This window comes from Trichechus manatus, unplaced genomic scaffold (genome assembly GCF_000243295.1).
Source record: "Trichechus manatus latirostris isolate Lorelei unplaced genomic scaffold, TriManLat1.0 scaffold00051, whole genome shotgun sequence".
NCBI classification, from domain to species: Eukaryota; Metazoa; Chordata; class Mammalia; order Sirenia; family Trichechidae; genus Trichechus; species Trichechus manatus.
Genome location: NW_004443987.1, coordinates 7,987,306 through 7,997,611, shown reverse-complemented (window position 1 = coordinate 7,997,611; position 10,306 = coordinate 7,987,306).

Sequence of the window (10,306 nt, the reverse complement as noted above, 5' to 3'; positions counted from 1 at the left end):
CTTCATTCTTTCTTCTGAGTTTTACTCAAACAGAGTTTTATCCAAGTGTTTGTCTTCAATTTTGCTGATCCTGCCTTCCACCGTTTCAAATCTGCTCCTCAGCCCTTCTATGACACTGTCGTTTTCTGAAATCTTGTTGTTTATCTTTTGGATTTCTAATTGTTGTTTTTGTATGATTTCTGGTTGTGATTTTATTTTGGCATTTTGTTCCTGCATTACTTTCCTGAATTCTTCCCTTTTTTTGTCTGTATTTTCCATGAATTTGTCTGCCTTTTCCAAGAATTTGTCTATTTTTTCCCCATTTTTGTTTGCTTTTGTTTCAACTCTTGGATAATTCTGAATATTAGAGATTTGAATTCCGTATCAGGTAGTTCTAGTGCCTTTTCTTCTACTGGAAAGTCATCTGGTGTTTTATTTTCGATGCTTACTGGAAACAACCTGTCCTGTTTTTGTAAATGTTTTGGGATTGTCTGCTGTATTCAGGGCATTCAGTAGTTATTCTTCTCATTTATTGATTGTAGACGTGTTTGTTTCATCCTTTTTTTGTTATATTTGGCTATGTCTGAGCAGGCAGACTGTGATCTTTGTTGTTTGCTCATCTGTGGGCATGATACTTTTCGCCTCCTTCTCCAGTTGGCAGGGTCAGTAGCTCAGATATGGTACAGCAGGGCAGGTCTAGTCAAAGAGGAGTTGCCGGGATGTGTTGTTTTGGGCACTTATTACGGCCACCAGGGCAGGCCAGTAATCAGTGCAGGGCGGGTTCCAGTACGCCATGCCTATTTTGCTTGGTGGTGTGATGTTAAGCACACAGTGCAGGTAGGCAGGATGGAGGGGGGAGATTGTGATGTGTGTAGCTAAGATGGGTATGGGAGAGAGATGAGAGGAACAAGAGCCAAAAACATACAAACAAAAAAGAATTCTAGGGGAGCTTGCTGTTGGAGTGGAGAGATGAGAGGCTATGAAATGGAGAAAAACAAAAAGGAGAAGAAGAAAAAAAAGAAATAAATGAATAAATAAAAATTAGATAAAAAAAAGAAAAGAAAAGCTCCCAGGGATCCCACTGGTGTGGCTACAAGGTCTGGAGAAGTGCTCCCAAGCTTTGAAGTACAGCCTGGCTAGAAGGCGTAGAGGTGTCACTTAGCACCAGGTATTTAGGGGACAGGAAGAGAAGGAAGGTATAGAGAGACAATAAACTGAGTATTGAAGAAAGACAAAAAGGGAAAAAGTGGGAAAAGAAAACAAAACATATTTTAAAAAAAGAACAAGAAAAATCCCCAAAAAAGCAGGAAAAAAAAAAAACACGAAAAAAGAAATGCCCTGAGGGATCCCTCCCTGCGTCTGTGCAAACTGAGGTGGTTGGTTCCAAGCCGCGCATTACTGCCAGGCTAAAACAGGCTCCCAATTCGAGAGAAGAAAAAGAAAACAAACAAACAATTCAAAATAGACCAAAAAAAGCCCATGGATCCCACCAGCATGGCAGCACAGACCGGGAAGCAGTTTCACATTCGAGCAGAGTTTCACAGCCTTTCAGGAAGAAGCAAAGATGGCATACATAGCCAGGTATTTGAGAGAAAGGAGGGGGAGGTTTTGAGAGGTAAGGAAGAAATCAAAAGAAGCGGAAAAAAGCAACACCAGCAGCCAACAAATGGAACTCAGGGAGTCGGCCAGTGTGGGCAGGTGGAACCCAGCAGACAGAGTTTCCCGGCCAAGAGACTGTGGCTGTGGGAACAGAGGAGGCCGAGTGGGGGTGAAGAAGGGTGCGTGGTGGGAAAGCATATATCACTGGTTACCGGTTGTTTTGTCTCCTGCTGGAAGCTCTGTGAAGCTGATTTCTCATACCTCCTGTTCACTGGTCTCTGATAGTATTCCAAGATGGCGGATCCGTGCTGTGTTATCTGATAGTGGACCTCTGCATGTATGTCTCCTCACTCTCTGTTCTCTGTCAGTTTCTTATCCCATTTGGTGCTTTGCTGAGTTCTTTATCTCTTCATTTGATGCTTAGGGTTTCAGGATTGCTGTTTTCTCTGTTTGGCTTAGTTTTTAGGATCTTTGTTGTGCAGGGACAGCATGATTGCTTTTGCCTAGAGCGCCATGTTGCCCAGAATGGATGGGAAATTTTGATAGTGTAAAATGTCAGTCCTTCAAAAATTTATTTATTGTTTAATGCTGTATCAATCAAATTCCCAACACTGTTCTTTTGTCTTAAAAAATTGAAATGGGAAGAGCATAGTCGATGTCACTGAACAGTGCATGTAGAAATTTTTGAAATGGTGTATCTTTAGCTATGTATATTTTCACCAAAAAAAAAAAAAGGTCGAGAAGGGAAAGGGTTGACATGTCGTGGGGTTGTTAACCAAGATCAACAAACAATATGTGTACTACTGTTTCATGAGGAACTATTTGTTCTGTAAGCCTTCACCTGAAGTACAATTTAAAAAAAAAATTGAAATGATTTAAGTTTATACAGATGAATAAATTGGGAATTTTCAAGGAGACTATGTAAATATATATATAAATATGTACATAAATATATATATAATATAGAAATATGTAAGTGTGTATATATATATATATAACTCATTTCCATTGAGTTGATTCTGACTGATAGTGACCATATAGGACAGAGTAGAACTGCCTCATAGTGTTTCCAAGGAGTAGCTGGTGGATTCGAACTGCCAACCTGTTTGGTTACCAGGCAAGCTCTTAACAACTGTGCCACCAGGGCTCCATACGTGTAAAATGTATGATATATAAAATCTATCTATCTATCTATGTATCATCCCAAAACAAAACATCTTTTGTTAGATATTTTTCCAGGTGCTTTTTAATGTTATTGTATGTAATTAAAGTAGTATAGTATTCACACAGGAATAGACAAATATATTAATACATCATTTGGATCGAATAGATTTTCCTAAAATAGATCTAAATGTCTATGGAAATTGAAAATTTTTCAACACTAGTATTTAAATTTAGTGGGAAAAAGATAGTTTATTTAATGAGTGGAATTGGTATTATTGTCAATTTTGGATTAAAAAAGTAGACTCCTTCTATAATTGAATTAAAAAATAAATTTCAACAGGATTTTATGGGTGTTAATGAAACCCTATCAGGCAGTTCTACTCTGTCCTATAGGGTCGCTATGAGTCAGAATCGACTCGACAACAATGTGGTGGGTTTTAATGTGTTAAAATACAATTTAAATAAACATTTCATATACTTAGCATGGCAGAGATCTTCTAAAACAAGACTGAAAAATCAGAAGACATTAAAAAATTAATTTTTTAAAATTAAAAAAAATAATAATAAAGGCAAAAGATACAATGAACAAAAGATATACAGATTATTGGCATGCATGTTATATACAAAGGTTTAATTTCCCTAATATATAAATTTCTTATACAAAAGCCCAAATAGCATTCATAGAAAAAATATACTCACTAAATATATAAAAATGTAATATATAATATATACATTCCCATACAAAAGACCAAATAGTATTCATCTAACAAAAAATATAAATAATAAATATGTCAAAAAATGGTCAATATCTCCCTAATACTCAGGGAAGTGAAAATTTAAAAAATCGTGAAAACTAATCTTTATTCATTAGATTGTCAAATTTAAGAGATCAATGGCAATAATTCTGGCAAGGATACAGGTAAATGATTACACATACATACTGCTTTTGAGAGATATCAACTGCTGTAAAATTTTTGTAAAAGATACTGGCAGTATTACCAATAAATGCATATACCATTTCACCCTATAGAAATAAAAGCATAAGCATGTAAAGATATGTGTACAAAAATGATTCCATTAGCCTTGTATTTAATGGCAAAAAAAGGAAATCAATGCAACTGTCCATTAATAGGAGAATAATTAAACTATGGAACATCTATATTTTTAAAAAGAATGCCTTGATTTATGATATATGATGTATTGTTGAGTGAGAGAAGCAAGCTGCAGAATAATGTGTACAGTATGATTACATTTTTAAAAATAGACATGCACAAAATCTGATACAGATATAATTAAGTAAGTCTATGTTTGTATAAACATGAGAAACGTGTGGAAAGAGGATAAGACACATAGTTTTCATATATCTTTGTATTGTTTTACCAGCTACAATGAGCACATATATTATTGTGCTTAATATAAATTAATAAAGGGTAAAAAACCTAAAAGTCATTGCCTTATGTGATATACTATACTGCCAGTTTTGAGCTCTTGCTGCTTTGAAATTTATTCAGTGATGCAGCAGTCTGTCTAAAATGTTTATGTTCTAAAATAATATTGCAGCACTTTACCTCCACAGTTAGTTTTAGTGATATTTCATTAGCAACTACCACAGGCAACTTGTAAAACTCTGGAAATATAAATTTCCAGTGTGTGGAAATTCAGCAAATGTGCTACTTCAAGTAGGAGTTTCCTGATTTTTGTCTTCACCAATATGTTTTCAAATAAGTTGCAATCAGCTAGCTCCGACGCCATAAAATTTGCAAGGAGTTCACTTAAATACTTAGATCTTCAATGAAAGATTAACTTAATTAAATACTTGTTTTCTGGTTTTGGAATAAGATATTAGTAACCCATATGCCTTAATAATGGTATAACACACAAATTATTCATAATGCTAACAAATAACTTTTATATTTAATAATTTAAACATGATTATAATTCCATTTCTTAAGTATCTGAAATATAGGCATTCCTTTAACCAAGACAATCTCTTTAATCTTTACTCCAGATCAGAAAATTAATGGGCATTAGAATAGCTGTATTTGTACAAAAGAGTTTAAAGAACTCAAGTCAACAACTCAAAAATTTCAATGACCTATACAAAAGAATAAATGTAATCTTTCTAAATATATAATTTGAATCTTACCAAATGACTAATATGGCCTGACATGACAATCCATATAACAATATGAAATATAATACACACCTATTTCAAACAGAAGTTTGGATCAATAACACACCTTGTGAAGCTGACTGTTAGATTTGGACACAATACATTAATAGCTAAAATTAAGGGGCATGATCAAGTTATGATTATTTATCATCTCTGAAAGAGGTATGTAAGATTTCAAAAGCCTTTTTTTAAAAGAGCACTATGCTTTAGAGGGTAAATGTAAAACTTTTCCTTGGATTTTACTATTTCAATGACAGAAGCACATTAATCAATTTCATGAAATCAATATTATTTTATTAGTGTTTATATAGTAATGAAAGCCAATGCCATTTTAATTGTGAGCATATTCATGATCACTTTATTTTTTCCTCTCCATTCTTTCAAATAGGATCATTATCAAGCCTCACCTTTATAGCTCAACTTTAAAAGAAAGACACACATCTCCTGATTCTTCAAACTCATTTAACAATATCATCCATTCAGCAAATATTTATTGAGCTCCAAATATTTGCCAGGTGGTACATAGGCACTGACATATTTTCTTTCAGTTCGTACTGTTATTCATTCAGTGCATATATGTTTCAGTACAAACATCTCAGTCAAAGCTAAATTTGAGGACGAATAAATTTTTTTTTAATAATTCTTTTCCTTAAGAAGCTTATTCTTCCATATGAAGACGAAGAACCTCCCATAGAATTCTACTATAGCTGCAATGATAACAAGCATCTGAATGTATACCCATTCCTCACTTATCGACACAGTTAATTTCCAAAAACCAGGTCGTTACGTGAAAATTGGCGTTACGCAAAAATGGAAGATTTTTTTTTCTGTTTTCAGACCATTTTTGTCCCTTTTTTTATTAAGAAAATATGATCATATAAATAATAACAGGTAAGATTTACAGAAGACGAATCCAGTTATGGATTATTCCTCTGTGGACAAGGAGGCTTGGAGGAGACAAAGCTGTATCAAGCCTGGCTGTGTGACTGGAGGATCCACAGCTTAACCCCTTCAACTTTTTCCTGTGCTGGGTCAGAACTTCCCTCGTGGAGCTGCGTCCACGAGGCTCCACTCCCACCCTTGCAAGCCCTGCCTGCATTCACAATCCTGAAGCCTGCTCTGCCCTCCAGGCCTGGCGAGTCACCAAGGCTTGGGCTTACTGCGAGGGTATGGCGAGCCTGGCAGCACACTCAGCCTCACAGAGGTGGAAGTTTCAGGCCCAGTTCGGCTCACTTTGGGATGTCATTAAACATTTCTTCCAAAGACGCTCTCCAATGCCTCTTTCTTCCTCACTTCCCACCCCACAGCAATTTTGAGCTACAGGGCTTCAGGCTGCATACTATCTGGGAACCCAGAACAGGTGCCCATTGGCTCAGTGCTACCTGGGCCTCTGCCAGGAGGCCGTGCTAGGAGGAAGCCTGTCCTGCGCAACAGCTGGATGCAGGCAGCCCCACTGGCTGGAGGGAACAGAGGGTGAGGGGCAGCGAAGCCCAGCTTCCCAGAGGCTGCCGGGAGACCCTCTTTGAAGGAGGGGATGTTCCACAGCTGTTGCTGCCATGCCCACCACTCATTAATGCACAAAATAGTCAGATAGTTTGGACAGTAGATTTTTTTACTATTGCTGTAAGTGGAAATGTCAGATAACAAGATAGTCGATAAGTGAGGATGAACATATAGAAACAGTTAACATAATCCATAAAAAAATCTATCCTTGGCTTATTTGAATAGCCTTCCAGTGATCCAAAGTGACCGTGATCCAATACCCTTACTTTACATCCAGCCACATAGATTCAAAAACTGCAAGTCATATAGCTTCCCGTAGAGATTTCTTTTCTGACCCGTACTATCTAAAGAATTCACAGACCTGATCAGGCTATGGTCACATTATCCTATTGTCAAACTACCTAGATCAAAGAGAGAGGCCCTAAAGACAGGAGTATGACCAAAGGCCTGCAAATGACCCCACAAATTGGAGTGTGCTTTTCAGGAAGCTGATTTCTATCATAGCCTTAACACACCAAGGCACCTGCTCATCTTAGTAAATACGCAGCATATTATTTGCTGCCTTTCTCAATATTTCAGTGTCAGGGTTATATATATCATGCCAGAATACAACAGGAAGATTTTTATCCATGTCTGATAAAATTTTCTTTAAACCATAGAGAATGTATAGGTAGCAAGATGCATGTACAATATAAGCAGCATGCACAACTGAATCTGTACATTGGCAAATTAGAGAACATAAAATGACCTCCTAATAGTGGTCACTAAGTGGACTCAGCTGTAAACTCTAACAGCATTGTAATGGGGATCTGAAAGAATGCTTTGCCTTCAACTCATGCAAGATGTCAAGTGTGCCACTGCAACACTAGCAGTTCTCCAGCGTACATTCAGAGAAATCCATGTCAAGTGAAAGGAAGATTTACACATTTAGAAAGGATCAAAGGGAGATTCATATCATAGGGTTGATTGCAACTGGCCTCTCTGATTATGAATAAGGATGGATTCAAATAAACAACCATCTCCTCTAACTCCTGTCAGAAGATTTTCATCAAGGCACAGATGAGCAATTTTTCAGGCCAAGCTCATTATTTAAAGACCAGCATGTGGTCATTTGCTATATAACAAAGGCATACAAACAATTATACAACCTTGCAGGTTTGACATTCATTTTTAAGCAGGCACTCTGAGACATGAACTTGAGCTAGATGACTAATCAATAAATGATCACTGTATTATGATGAGGCTCATATTTTATAATTCTATATATTTTACCAGTGGTGACTTTTCAAATTGGCTTGGTTCCATAATTGGAGAATGTTATTGAAACACTAACTGGATTTATAGAAAATCAGAACAATTTCCAAAACAAGTTGCACCTACATCTGTTGTGCCTGCAGCAATATAAGTACAATGGACTTGGGTTTGGCATCAATGACCACTTCTGTGTGCCAAACCTAGCCACGCACACCTGCATCTCAGCACTTACAGGCACTGTCTTTGTCAAATATTTGGCCCAATAAATCTCTGAAAAGCAAAAATGGAGACTGGGGTAATATTCAACATCTGAATTTGGGAACACAGGGAGATTAAAAACTGAGTTGTTTAAAATGAGAAAGGCTTTAGTGATTCAAATGAAAAGCCGAATTACTTTTCAATGCACAGACCTTACTTTCAGGATGAATTTTTGGCATTTTCTTTTGATTTGAAATAACATGTCTCGTGCTTTACTGATGAAAGCTTAAATCATATCAAGATGACAGAGAATAGAAAAGTGGTATTTTTTTAAGTTCAAACTTTATGTTGCTTTCCCTGGGAGGAATAACTTTTGTTGAGAATGGTGATATTAGAGAATTCTTTTAAATTTTTCATTTCTTTTCAAAAGAGAGACTCTCCCACTTCCATGTAAGCAACCATATCATAAATTATGATTGGAAAACCAAGAAAAACAAAACTCACTGGAAAATCATCCAATGGTACAATCAAACATGAATGTGTATGGGGTTTCGAATTCAGTTTGCTACTTCAACTACCTATACTCTGCCTATAAGGATTTTAAATTATTATATTTTCCCATAGACGTTCTGAGTTGCTAACCGAATAGTAACCCAAAAAAACCTTTTTTGTTTGGTGCTTTCCACGGAGGAAATTAAGACATTAAGAAACTAACCCTTAGTGTCTATGTCCCCAAAGCCCAGTTTTGTAGATGTCATCAGCACAATATTTAGAATAGCAATTCAAATTTCAAATGCTTTAAACCACTGAACATATCTTGGTTTTATTATTTTCTAATTATGGATGTTGTAAGTGAAAGACACTTGCAAAAATCACCCTTAGGTTTAGCTTACATGCAGTATTTCTAGGGAATTTGATAGATTTTAGTGCTACAGTGGAACTGATGACTCCTATATAATGAAAAGGGGAAATTGATCGATACTGAGAATAAAGACTTTCAACTTCCATCTGAAATTGACAATAAACACTTCCAAAGGATGGCTGATACTTATGACTAGAATGACTAAAGTAGTTTGAAATTCCCCAGTCTTGTAATGCAAGCCTACCACCCTGATGAGTATTGCTATCAAACAAGTTTCACTGACTCCTGAAAAAATACTGAGCATTGTCTTCAGTAGAAAAAGCACTCTGACTTGGAGCCTCAGTCTACATTTCACTTAAGAATAATTAAAATATATATATATGTATGTGTTCCTATATGCTTGCTTTCTTCATGATGCTCAACAAAGGAATACCTTGATTAAAATATCTCCAAAAGACCCTTTATCATTGAGTGAGGTTAAAAGGCTGATATGTACATTTTAATGATGCCAACAAAAAAATCACACGAGAAATTTTCTTTCTTTGGTGTATTCTGGATTCCCTGATAGCCACGATATTAACCATTAGTGCAAAAAGAAATAACAATCACTATAAATACACAGTTTATATACAGATGCTGCATTATGTGTTTTAAAAAGCTCATTCACAAGCATTAGGTGGATTTTTCCTTTGTATTTATTCTATTGTCCTCATTTTATGGAGAGGAGATGGATTGGTGTAGTGGAAAACGTATGCATTTCTTAGTCAATCAGGCCAGAACTCAAATCTCATATTTATTATTTACTTAAACAAAAGGTTGGCAGTTCGAATCCACCAGTTGCTCCTTGGAAACCTTATGGGACAGTTCTACTCTGTCCTATAGGGTCACAACGAGTCAGAATCGACTTGACGGCAATGGGTTTGGTTTTTTTTTTTTTTTTTTGGTTTAATGGGGTGAACTTAGGTAAATCAATTGATCACTCTGAGACTCTTTATTTCTCATTTGTAAAATAGGATTGTTATGTGATGAACAAAGTTAGTTATGAATGCAATAATAATAACTACATTAATTTTATGACTCTTCTGTACCAGTTACTGTGCCTAAATGCTTCATCAAATGCTTTACTAAATACTCCATGGAAGACAATATAATATATTACCTATAAGAACAGTCTTTGGAGTCATATCTGACTTCAGTTCCTCATTCTAGTACCTGCTAGCTGTGTAATTTTGGGCAGATTACTTGACTCCTCTGAGATGCAGTTTTCAGTGACAACATGGAAATAAAACTGTCTGTCTCATGGTAAGGTTGTTTTATGATCAATTAAGTTGTTCATTTTTTGGACTTGTTCTCATTTTTCCTTGGTAAATATTCATCTTGCATTGGCATTATGGTACATTGCAAAAATTCAAAGATAAGCCTTCCATTTGCTTAAAATTAATAATACTACACTGAGGGTGAGCACAATTAGTCTTCATTCTACACACAAAATAAATTTGAAAATAATATTTTTGACTTTGAAGTTAGGGTTTTCAGTTATAGAAAGTTGCCATTTTCTTGTAAGAGTATCATTG